Below are 13796 nucleotides of genomic sequence, written 5' to 3'. Positions count from 1 at the left end.
TGAAAGGCTTGGCCTTGCTGGAGGATCTTCCCCTCCCTTCACTCCTGATGCGGAATGGGGCTTTTTGGGCTGGGGGGGGGGGTGACCTCTCCGATTCTTTCCCTTTTGCATGTTGAAGTCCAATCAAATCTAGCTCAACGTCTGCTGCATTCTCATACCAAGCAACAACTCGTCTGGGAAGATGTCTGTTAACGCATTGCTGGTAAACGTCCTCATTTAATCCCAATGCAAACTGATCCAGGAGGGCCTCTTCAGACCACCCCCTCATATACGCTGAAAGCTGTTGAAACTCCTGAAGATATTCAGCCACTGGTCTATTTCCCTGCTTTAGGGCCATAAAATTCCCCTTCCCACGTTTCTCAATCAGCGGGTCATCAAACCTCCTCTTCAGTGCAGTCATAAAGTCATTAAAATTCCTCAGGAGAGGGGAATTGCATTGGTGTAAGCTCACCATCCAATCGGCCGCCTTTTCTTCCAAAGAAAGCAAAATCATTCTCACTTTCATCTCATCGGTTTCTAAATCTGGACCGTATATTTCCATATAATTCCAAATTTGAATGACGAAAAGGCCCAACCTCTTAGGATCACCATTATATTTTACTGTTAAGGGAGGGACTTTTGCCATTCGGCGTCTTCTGCCCCCCCCCCCGCTACTCTGGCAGCAGCCCTGGCTGGGGGGTGAGGCTGATTCTGGGTTTGCTTGCTCCCATCCTCCCTCGGCCTCTTCACCCTCCCTAAATTTATGCATGGAGTACCTTTGTTCAAATTCTTCCGTTTGCTCCCTTTCCATCGCTCTCCCTCGGGTCTTCCACTCGGTCACAGCTTCCTCCCAGTCCGCTGGGGGTTTTTTTAGTCTCCTTCTGGTAACTCCTGCATCCAATTCTTCAGTCTCCTCTTCATCGCTCGCTTGCAATGACATTTTCTTCGTTCCTTCTTGTGAGTACACCCCCCACGGTAGGTTGAAACTCCTGGTAGGGTGTGTGTGAGACTTTGCTTATTGTCAGCACTTCTTCATTGGATAATCAGGAAAGAAATCCACAAGACTCCATTGATAGAAATCAAGTGTACTTTTACTAATTATAAATGAACAGAAGCGTAGCAAAGCGAAGACTGATTATTTAGGCGCGAAAGCAAATGATATATAGAATAACCCATTCCCCACCCCTTGGCATCCCATTCACAGTCCAATCATAAGTCCCCCAAGTGTCAGGTGCGAGATAACTTCGAAAGGCATCACCAAGATGGAATGTCGGTGCCGTTGGCCTTGGCGGGAAACCTCCTCCGCATGCGCAGTAAGACGGGCAGTAGAAACTCCAGAATCTTCCTCCAGCACAATTAGCAGTCCCCTCCCAAATACCATGCCCTCCCTCCCCATTTCAATGGCAGCCGAAGCAGCACAAAGCAGAGGCTGACAGATTGGTTGTTGAACACTATTGACCATGATATCTTATAGTACTATGGGAGTTGGTGATAGTAGGTACTGTCTTACAATGATTTTACTCCTTCTTCAATGAATAGTTGTAGTCTATTGTGGAGTGAGAAGTTGGCCTAGTGGCCTCCGATTTACACTATGTGAAAGGGGTTGGTACTTTTTCCTTGTGCTTTTTAACAGATATATGAAACTGTTGGGGAATGTCGTATGCCAATTTGATATGTAGTTTCATGAATCTTCTGATGATAGTCAATGGTATAGAGTATAAGCAATAATCAATTATTTTCTGTGTTTAAAGACAATTAACTAATTTGAAGTTTTATTAGGACTATTATTTATGAATATTTACACATTGGTTCTAATAAATTATTCTGGCAAGTAAAAAAAAACCAATACTCAGAATTACAAAGTACAGATAAATGTACAGAGGCTTCCATTCAATCCAAAAAGCTTATCATGCAGAACTATTAATGTTGCATATATCCACTAGTCTGATGCTTACACAATAAATTGCCCTAACTGAAGAGGTACAGCAAGGACAGTAATTAATATTCCTTATTCATTTTGGGTGCATTATTTTAGTGCAGGTATAATAAACATTTGGAAAGATTTCCATTTTATTCATTTTGCTATAATATTTGAAGAGCCCCATTTTCTCACACATATGTTTACCATTTTATATATAAGGCTAGGCAACTGTAACTGAGGTTTAAAGTTGTGGTTTACCATAAATGACAGTGAAACAGATATTTCTGCTTATTTGTTCATCTTCGCTACTGTCTAAAGGTTGTTTGAATTTTTGGAGTACAGGTCTGGTAGCCGAATTGGGAGCTTTTCCATACAATCTGAAATCTTGCTATTGATCAGAAGATAAAGAAGGAAACTAGAAGTAGGATCATTATACTGGGGTTTTCCCTGAGTGCTTCTAATCAAGACATTTATTATATGAAATATTATTTACATTTAGAATGTGTGATTATTTTTTTTCCTTTCCTGTTTTTATTGCCTTGCCTTTTAGATTATAAACTATTTTGTATGCATGAAGATTCTTGTTATATTAATTGTATGCAATTAGATATACTGGAAATACTTTTCAATTGGATATCAGATAAATACAAAGAAATAAGTCAATAAATAATAAATTAGCCTAGAATCTTTCTCAGAGTTACCAAGTCTGGGTTACAAATTCAAGATGACTATTAGATAGCAGCAAAGAACAAATCGGAGTAAAATATGTCATTCACAATTTGTTCCCACTATTCAAAGTTTTTATATATATTTCCTGTATTTGGTTGGCACTGAAAAAGAGAGATTTTTTTATTGTCAATAAAAATTGTCATGATTGTCAATTATTTTGATAGGTTTCTGTCCACTAACTGAGTCTCAGTGCTTATACTAGATGCTCCACATAGATTAAAGCATTTTTATTGGATGCAGTTTATCACTGAGTAGCAAATGGCTGCTTACTGTCAAGTAGGAGCAAACAATCATTTGATTATTGTCTACAACATCACACAACTTTTACTCACACCACATTAGGAGAGAGTCTAAATATATTTTCAGAATGGAAATTCAAAACAATGGCAGCAGTTTTCAATAGGGTACTGTATGTACTGTATAAGCTGAAACATCAAGCCAACACAAAATCATCAAAACTCTTGGGGCCCAGTTCTTGAAATCTGAATTCCAAAGTGTTCCCAGAAATTGTGTGTGTGTGTGTGTGTGTGTGTGTGCGTGCGTGCGATGTGAAACAGTTTCAGTTTATATTTGTTTGTGTGTGAGAGTGTTTGTGTGTATGTATGTTAAACAGAAATATAGAAATATCAAGGGTTTTTAAAAAATTGTATAGAAAGTATCAGAGCATAATGCTAAACATAGATATTAAACATAGCTTAATGATTCTGATTATAATAGTAATGATGTATAGTTACATCTTTAGATCAAATAATACAATGCTTGCCAGTGGAACTACTGTTTAAAAATTAAATGGCATGAGCGCCCTCTACTGTTACAATACTTTCTTAACATGCTCAAGAAAGCCAGGCATGACAATAAAAAAACAGTTAAAGACTTCATGATTACATTGATGAGTACAGTGTTGTGCTTATTTCAGATACTCATGTAATTTAATATGGACAAATCAAAGGTTCTTTAAAAAACCAATGTGATCTTTATAGAAATTGTAAAAAAAAAGTAGAAGACAGAGAAAGCGACAGAGAAAGCAATTATATTTTAGCAGAATTATACCCTTAAGCTGTCACGCATAACTTTTGCAGTAAGGTCTCATTTCAAGGCCAAGATGAGAGCAGCCACACAGCATGTAAGAATCTATATTAAAACCATATATTATTAATAGCAACTCATCCAATATTTCGGTTTTTTTATAAATTAGAACAAAATATAGATTTCTACTTCATTAACGAGCAACATATTTTATTCATTTCCCCTAAAACCAGAGTTCACAAAATAAAATAATTAAAATACAGCAATGAATTATTACTAGTAAATTAGGGTAAATTTCTTCTTAGGTTACCGTACATTGAATGTACAAGAGTTGATTGTATTATCTGCTCATTTTCTTGCAACTGGGTTTGTTTTATCTAACCTGAATATTGTTCTTACCTGTATTTAGGTTGGTAGGTGCGTCATCTCAGAAATATGCTGTTTAGCTTTTGATTCTTAAAGAAATTTAAAGCACAAATGATAGTATCAATTGAATTCAAAGCTCTACATACTTAACAATATTTTTTAAAAAAAAACTCAAATAGGATACGGTCAGCAAAAGTTGAAGCACCTCTGCTGAAAAATGCAACTCTACAAATAACAGCGTGGTTTCAGGTTTCTTTCTGCTTGTTTTTTTTTCTTCAAAACAGTTCTAGATCACAGGTTGTTACGTTCTGGGTGATAAATGGAGGAGATAGTATTTTCCCGCTCCAACAGAGGACCAGAATGAGAACTTCAACTGACAATTATACACTATATACAATATATAAAACAAGTATGTTTAAGTCTCTATGCAATTACTTGTAATTTTAGACCTTGCCCAGATTTTAATAATATCCAGTAAAGTTCATATATTCCCAAATCATTATTTTTTCATCGTGTTATCATTGTCTCCAAAAGCTGATTTGATTGCTAACAATTTCTTCTTAAAGATGTCAGTTTTGTTCCAGACCAGTCAAAACCCTTGAGAAAAACGTACAAGGCAAAAATCAGTCTCCCCTCCTCAAATGCTTTGTGCTGCATTTCTGTCAAAACAAATTTGTCTCCTTTTTTGAAGGAGTGAGGACTGTTAGGGTTTAGCCTAATCTGCAAAGTTTGGGATAAATGTTCTGTAAAAGTTAGCCAGCTTAAGAAAAGCTGTGTAACAGTTCAGCCATTCAAGTCTGCTTGCACTTGCACTTTATGGGATCCATTTGGACACCATCTGTGGAAATACAGTAATCCAAGAAACCTATCTGTTTCAGATCAAAAGCACCCTTTTCCAATTTGACAAAAAGGTGATTTTTCTTTTAATCTGTGCAGGACCTCCACACATAATGGTCATGCAGTTTTTCATCTTCAGTGTAAATAAATAAATTTAGCACCAATTTTTTAATTACCTCAGAAAAAATCTGGTTCATAAACCTAGAAAACATCTTCACAATTAAGCAATCCAAATGGCATCATGATATATTCAAACTTGCTATACCTGAAGTCAGTTAAAAATCATCACCATCTTTGACCCTAATGATATTGTATACATTGCGAAAATACAACTTGGTAAAAATGTGTATACTTTGCAATTTAACCAAAAAATATGATATGCGGGGCAATGGATAGTGGTCTCTCATCAACACCAAGGTATTTGTAGTCATGGACTATTGTCAGGGGAAACCTCTTTTTATGATTTGTAAAGGTAGGTGCCGACATTCTTGATTTTGAAAATATGATAAAGCCTTTTTGCAAGTTAGAATAAAAATACTGTTTCAAAGTTGATAGCTCCTTAACCAATATGGAATATTGTGTCTTAGCATGTATTTCATGTCCTAGGACATAAAGTGGATTGAGAAGATTAATATAGACACAATCAAAGTTTCTTTTTTCCAAAGGTATTGTAAGATTTTAAAGTTTCAACTACTCCAATCCCAAGACAATATGAAAGCAAAGATGGCTTATGATATACAGGATAATGGTTCTGTATGCTGGGCTGCTGTTATTCACATGAGGTCATGGCATGCATAATTGGGCCTGTTTTCAAAGTTTGCCCATCTATTGTTTCTACTTGCATTGGAGTTGTCAGGTTGACTGTAAATGTTGTATGTTGTATGTTTATTATACTTGTATGCCGCCATATTCCCGAGGGACTCAGGGCGGCTAACAAACAAGTGGGGAAGGGGGAGATACAAAAAACAAACAAAGACAAAGACAAGATACAAAAAACAGATTAAAAGCAATGCAACAATCACAACAATTCAAGTGGGGCTGGGAACTCATCAGCCCCGACCTGCCGGAACAGCCAGATCTTGACGGCTTTGGGAAAGCCTGAAGGGTAGTGAGGGTCCGAATCTCCACGGGGAGATCATCCCAGAGGGCCGGAGCAGCCATAGAGAAGGCCCTCCCCTGAGGGGTCGACAGTTGACATCGGCTAGCTGATGGTATAAGGACTGTGAAGGTCTGTAGGGCTTTGATTGTCGCAAAGTCTATAAAATTAACTATTGCCCCAGAATCCATTAAGACTACAAACCCTTCTTCCTGACTCTGGGGTAGGGTCAAGGCAACAGAAAGTTTCAGTAAGATACCTTGATTTAGATGGTGTGGGGCCCACTTTAATGTTTGAATAGTCCCTCCTGTGAGCTCTTGTGAGAGGGGGCTGTTGTCATTTCCTGATTCTGAACTCTACATTTTCATTCACACCCTGCCTGGAGGTTCTTTCTCCTCTTCTGGGGGCTCAGGTTGGGCTGGTTTTCACCATATGCACAGATTTTCCACTCCAACAGAGAGGCAAGTCTCCACCTCTTTCTTCTAGGGTGGTGAATTCTTGTCACCCCTTTTTGTATGGTTTTTTTTTACCTCTTTGCTTGGTACCTGTTGTCAGGTAGCTGTCTTGGCATCCAAATGGTTGTGAATCTCTTCCAAATACAAAGTTGGTAAGTTTGGTCCAAAGCCTATGAAACTCCTTGCCTTATGAGTATGGTCATTCAGTACTTATATAAAAGCAACTAGAGCTTCTTCATTCTAGTCTATGTGATTAGTTTGAATTCTGCTATATACAGTCAGACCTGAGCTGATGGATCCAGTGAGTCACTGTAATCTTTCTTATTGGATCTCTGAAGTTACCTCTGAAATTGACCATGAAGTTCTGATAGTTACCCATAATCAGGTCATTGTTTTTAATTATCAGAAATGACCATTGAACTGTCAGTAGTACCTGCAGAACAAAGGATCAGTTAGTTGACAATTCTGCTGCTTGAGTTCTCATAAATAACTTACATTGTGTTATGAAGGCTTTCATCCTTTCTGATTCTCCTCCAAATCTTTCTGGCAAATTTTCATGAATTCTCTGTAACATGGGTTGTGTTTAGTTCTCATAGTTACGAATGACAGCCAGCAACACCCAGGCTGTGCCTGATTGGCTCTGGCGCGGCATGGCTGAACACGGGCTGTGGTGCAGCACCTGCTCCATTCTTTGGGGCGGAGCTGCACCTTTGCCAAACTGGACATGGCGCAGGCCTACCAGCAGCTTGATGATGCGGCGGCCACCCAGACCATCGTCACCCACCGTGGGGCTTTCCGTTGTCGCCGCCTTCAATTCAGCGTCTCCGTTGCCCCGGGGATCTTCCTTTCTTGCCGCACAAGGCGTCACTAGCCGAGCCGCTGCATCAGTTGCATGCGTTCGTGTCTGTCAAACCATGCTGACGTCAGAGACAGTCTTAGTGCAGTATAGCGACAAGATGCCACTGACGTTGGCAAGTGATGCCTCCCCCGTGGGCTTGGGGACGGTCCTGAGGCATGTCCTTCCCAATGGCTCGGAGGCCCCCATTGCTTTTTATTCCCAGACACTCTCCTCAGCTGAGAGGAACTATAGCCAGATTGACAAGGAGGCTCTGGCTGCGGTGTCCAGGATTAAAAAGTTCCACGATTATTTGTATGGTCAGTACTTTATTCTCTACACCGACCACAAGCCACTCCTTGGACTTCTGGCCGGTGATAGGTCGACTCCCCCCATCCTGTCTCCCAGGATGACCCGCTAGACGGAGTTTCTCGCAGCGTACTCCTACACACTGAGATACCGTCCTGGCAAGCAGCTGGGGCACGCAGATGCCCTTAGCCGCTGCCCTCTACCCTGCTCTGACCCTCAACCACTCCCTTGTCTCTTGGTCCTCTCCATTGCTGAGTTGGACCTCCCACTCTCAGCCACTGACGTGGCCGCCCACTCTGAAGCCGACCCTGTCTTTTTGCAAGTCATGGCATGGGTCCTGAGGGGCTAGCCTACAGGGGGAGTCTCTCTGGAGTTCCGCCCCTTCAAGTCACGTCAGCTGGACCTGTCACTCCATTGTGGTTGCCTATTGTGGAGTGACCGGGTTGTCATTCCCCCTCCCTCCGGCCCCAGGTCCTCTCTCGTCTCCATTCAGACCACCCTGGGGTCATGCGCATGAAGGCGCTTGTCCGAAGTTACATCTGGTGGCCCCGCCTGGATGATGAGATTGATGGGTGGGGAGGTGTGTGCCCTGCCAGGTGTCCCGCCCGGCACCCCCCCCCACTTCTCAGGAGTGGGAGTTGCCTAGGGGCCCTGGTCCCACCTACATCTTTATTTTGCGGGTCCCTTCCACGGCCAGGTATTCCTGGTGGCTGTGGATGTCTACTCTTGCTGGGTGGAGTTGGTCCTTATGTCCTCCACCACTGCGGAGAGTACGGTGTGGGCCTTGCGGTGCCTTTTCACCACATATGGCCTGCCGGATGTTGTGGTGTCCAACAAGGGCCCGCAATTCTCATCCACAGCGTTCCAGGCCTTTCTGGCTGCCCAGGGGATCTGCCACACTCCAGTGGCCCCTTACCATCTGACCAGCAATGGCCGGGCGGAGAGGGTGGTCCAATCGGCCAACGAGGTTTTGGGCCAAATGGACCGTGGCAACTGGCAGGCATGGGTGGATGGCCCAGCACTCCACTCCTTGCCCCCTCATGCGGAAAAGCCCCGCAGAGCTGTTGATGGGCCGGTGCCTGCGGACTACCCTGGATAGATTGCACCCACTCTATTCAGGGACACAGCCTGGCAACCTGGGGGCCCCTTCCCGTTCCTTCAGGGTGGGTGATTTCATGTGGGCCAGGAACTATACAGGGAACCCTCGGTGGGTGCCTGCCACCGTCACCGAAATAACTGGCCCCTGTTCCTACAGGGTCCACCTACCCGATGGCAGCGAGTCACAGTGCCATGTGGACCAACTGAGGTGCTGCCACCCTCCAGAAGCCTCGACTCCATCCGACACGCAGAGGCCAGCCGCCGTCACCTTGCAGCCAGCCCCAGGCCCGCCGCAGTTGCATTCTGATGTTTATGGCCTTCCCCGAGTCAGGCCTTCCCCACCCAGTTGCCAGGTCCCAGCAACCCATTGCACCGCTTCAAGCCATTCCCGCAATACACAGATCCTCCCAGTTAGGCCTTCCACCATCAGGCCTCCCCAACCCCCTTGCTGCCTACTGGCCAGTTCATATTGTCCCGCCTGTTCAGGCCATGCCCCCTCCGCTCGGCCTACCTATTCCAGGGATTCCACCGTTGGGACTAGACCTCGGTTACATCACCCGGAGCTCCACTCCCTCCAGGGAGGAGCTACTATGGGGACATCTTACCTCTCCAGCACCGCCTCTCGAACTGAGGCATTCTGGGCATGTCCGCCATCCGCCCGCCTACTTACATGAGTACGCTTGCGCCACGTCTGGCGTCTGCACCCTCCCTGGGGGGGAAGAGGTGTTTAGTCCTCGTAGTTATGAATGACAGCCAGCAACAGCCAGGCCGCGCCTGATTGGCTCTGGCATGGCATGGCTGAGCGCGGTCTGTCAGACGTGCTGCTATTAGCCTCCCTGCTTGACAGCTCCATATAAATAGCTGTCAAGCAGGGGGGAGGTCCCTGTCTACCACTAACTTGTCTGCTGTTCAGTTCTGTTAATAAACTGCTGTTGACTTACCTCAGGAGCCTCCTGCCTCATTCCTTCAGGGAACTGATCAGGTTGTACTACTGAAGCTGCTGTGGGTGCCAGGGCCAAGGGGACTGCTGACTGTACCAAATTCTGCATCTGTTGTAGAGTTAATGCATTGTTTCTGTTAAATTGTGTAGTTCCTGTCAGCATCCACTATTGCTTGCCCAGACATTGCTCCTGCTTGTGGGTTAGATCCTATGGCAGATCTTTCTTTTGCACTCTGGTTAAAAGTTTGGTGAGTTGAGAAGACTAATGTCAAGTATTTTTTAAAAAAACAGGAATACACATGAATGTTCAGATTAACAGATGTATTGCTAAAAGCCAATTCACTAACTTCTCAACTAAATGATCAGCACATAGTTAGAGTTAGTTAAGGGGCAATGACATTCAAGATTGGTTGGATTTCATTCTTTTGTAGCTATGTAAGAATTCTAAACTGATACCTCACTTCACTCCAACTCCGGACTCTGCCAGTCTCTCTCCTACAGTATTGCATTTTTTTTAAAACAAAACAAAACAAAATGATTCAGGAATGGAATGAATGATATTTGAGAAACAGTATGTATAAATTAGCCTTATACAGAGTAAACTCTTATTTGCATACCATCTTTGCAGCGGCACAATCATTATGTTGCAAAATGGGTTGGAACAATGCTATTTATCATTTAATAATTAAGCATAAAAGCCTAATTACTTCAGAACAGAAGCATATGTTTCCTGTAGCCAGTATTCATTACTTTTATGAACCCAATGAATATATGCAGTATATTATTTTATTACAAATACAAATATTTATGATCAGTAAATTCAATTAAGGCAAATGAATATAGAATTGTGGCTTTCTATTTCAATTCTATAAGCACATATGTACCTAAAGAAGTTTACAACTAAAATGTATGCGTAGGAAATTATATACTGACACCACTATTTAATAATGCCTTCTGATGTTATTAAAACTCTCCAGAATGCAACTTGCTGTTTAAATTGACAGGTGGCTAACTTGGTAAAGAAATAATATAGATGGAAATAAAATGGAGCTATATGCATTTAAGTACAGCGGTAAAAATATAAAGTAGAGTTGGCCCACAGAATTCGTTGCGACCATAGTATGGGATCAGCAATTGATGAATGCTAGTATTAGTAGTAAATATAAATATTTAGCTACCAAAAACACTTATTGAAATCAACTCACATAATTTTTTGCACCATTAATTTTTATAATAAAAAAGATAAAGTGCTGCACTGGTTTTACTATGTTTACTGGTTTTAACTAAATAGCACATGAATACAAACATATTGCAACCTATCAAACATGCAGAACTCTTATTCATCACATTACAAGCCAATACCTGACTCAGAAGAAGATTAACGCCCATCACTTTTCTGGGAAATGAAAAACATGGCTTGAGAGAGGTGCAGGATACATAATAGTCTATAGAAAAGGAAAAGCCAAGAAAAGTTAGCAATCACCAATATATGTTCTGTCATTTGAACACTATCAGGCCCAGGCAGCATGGCCAATGGTGAGCGATAAAATACCATTAAGTTTAGCAAAACCTGGATATATTGCTATGTGATAATAACCCAGTTCTAACTCCTGCAGTAAGGCCATAGATACCCCAAAAAGTAAAACATCTATTTGACTGTTACTTTTCCTACCTCTTTATATTGTTATCTCTTTCTCTAACTCTCTTTCTCTTTTTCCTATCTTTGGATTTATTCCTACTGATGTAGATTCAAATCAATAGACCTTTTCCCATCAGCATGTGATAATCAACCAACCACCAGGGGGAAGTAGACAATAGGTAGAAGGCTTAAACTTCATGCATCTACCTAACACTCTGCCTGTTCTTTGTTTAAAATGTTGCTAAATTTAGGTGACTTTCTTCTGCATTCTTCCCAGATATACTTAAATGCAATACATGATGATTGGCTGTTCTCTGGAGATGCTTTTTTTTGCCCATTCTTATGTTTCATGAAAATAAATCTCTTTTCTGTTATAGTAATAAAACTTGCTTCATTAATCCTCAGCTAATATAGATTTCCATTCCCAGGAACACACATATACAGAACACATAAATATCTAACAAGGTTGTAAGTTTTGAACTGAAGTGCTTTAAGGAGATAAAGAAGAGAGAAAAGGTAAGTCTCATCAACAGCTAAAGAAATATTCAAAAAGAAAGTGGGAAGCATTCAATATGAAGTCTAAAATTTCACCCAGTAGAAAAATTAGAAAGACTATAATTTTCCCTCTGGTCATTCATGATAAAAACAAAGAAAGAATCCTCTTTATGCAGTACAAAGGGAGTCCAACAGAAACATAGCAAGACAGGAGAAATTGGGATATTGCAAGGAAGAGAACAGCTGGGATTATCTGTCTGGTGGGAGTGAATGTGTTACTGTGTTCCCATTATTCTTAAGTTAAATTCCCACACTTATTTGGATGAGTCTTCTCTCTTTGGTCTCCTTCCTACCACTAGCTCTTTATCAGTCTTAATGAGCCACACCTATTTGGATGAGTCTTCTCTCTTTGGTCTCCTTCCTACCACTAGCTCTTTATCAGTCTTAATGAGCCAACAACTGTTGGTGAGCATCCACAAGCCAACCACAACCGTTTTCAGCCTAATTGGCTCCATATATCTTTGCCAGTTTTCCTTCTATTCTACCTGTTGTCTGAGCTTTTAAAATATTTCATTTGTTAACTGAATTCTAAATTCTCCCTCTCTGCAATATACATACCTGCAACCCAAGTTTCAGAAGGCCAAGACTGCAAATTCTTTCAGTGTCTCAGGAAAGATGAGCTATCTTTGTTGGCTCAATGTTTGCCATTTGTGTCCACACACACCCCTCCAAGTATTGTATCTTTAAAGAATTAGGTGCTAGACATACAGCTGGGATTTTTAAAAAGTATATGTTGTTTAAAATCATAAAGCACTATCAACTCGTTTTTCTAGACTATTTTATTTTTAGAAGACTGAATACTTTCTTTGATCTGCTTCCTTCCCAAGGTCCTGCTCCTTATGTAAGCTATTTTTTTCTAATCTATCCTATTTAGTTGCCACCCACCAATATATGATAGCTGATGAAATTCAGAAGCATTGAATGTGGTAGTTTGGACATATCAGTCACATGGCACAATGCCAATTTCCTTATTGATAGCTCTGGAAATCACATCCTGTGGACTGGAAAGTGTAGTAATCAGCTCCACTTGGTTGAAGAACATGGAAAAATATCTAGTTAAATTGATTCAACCATATATAACAGAGAAACAACAGATCTTCAACAAATAAAAATGAAAAAATATGTCATAGGTTGTCAGCATACCGATGGTGCCTACGCATGTATATGAGTTTTGCTGTGTGTAATTACAAAATGTGAGTTAAGAAATTCAGATTCAAGTTATGTGCTACAGCCCAACCTACCTCACAGAGTTGGTTTTTTTAATTTTCTATTTTTATTTTATTCAAAGTAAAGTTAAAATACAAAACACCAAATATATATATAAAAAAACACAAGACAATCAAGAAATTAAAAATGTGCACTGAAAAGAAAAGAAAACCCGCACATATATACATATTATCCCACCTAGTCGAGTACATTGCAACATTGGTTCCGACCCCTTGCAAAATAGCCTCACCTAATTTTTAAACTAGTAAATATATTTGCAAATTATTGACCTGTCTTCTATATAGTATATCAATGACAAAATAGCCAACAGGAAAAACAATAATAATAAAAAGACAAGATTAAAATTTCAAAATCCTCTGTTAACAAACTTATTGTAGTCAACTCGTATAAAATTTACTACAGCATCTTATCTATTCCAAATTGTCCCAAAAATTAAGAGTAATTAATCCTGGATCAAGTATTCATATTTGTTTCTTAATGCCACCTCTTATCAATTGTTGTCTAATTAAATGTAATAAATTCAGTCTGTCTACCATTGTCAGTCTATCTTCCCAACAAAGTCCAAAGAGAAGTGGTTTCCAATTAAGTAGGGTCAATAAATCCACTCTCCATTTTTTCCTCTGTCCTATGAAAAAAATAATGTGTTATTGCTCCATTCAGACAGGCTTCTAGTATTGTAAAAGAATGCAGGCTTGAATTATGCAGTCAGCTCTCTTTGATCTGCAACTTTCAAATAAGATTCCTTTTGTGAATATAACTTGTCCAAAGCTACATATCTCTGAAT

Source organism: Thamnophis sirtalis, unplaced genomic scaffold, assembly GCF_051295495.1.
Source record: "Thamnophis sirtalis isolate CommonGarterSnake01/CBP01778 unplaced genomic scaffold, rThaSir2_p1.2 scaffold_10, whole genome shotgun sequence".
Classification (NCBI taxonomy): domain Eukaryota; kingdom Metazoa; phylum Chordata; class Lepidosauria; order Squamata; family Natricidae; genus Thamnophis; species Thamnophis sirtalis.
Note: the sequence above shows the minus strand (reverse complement) of the source record.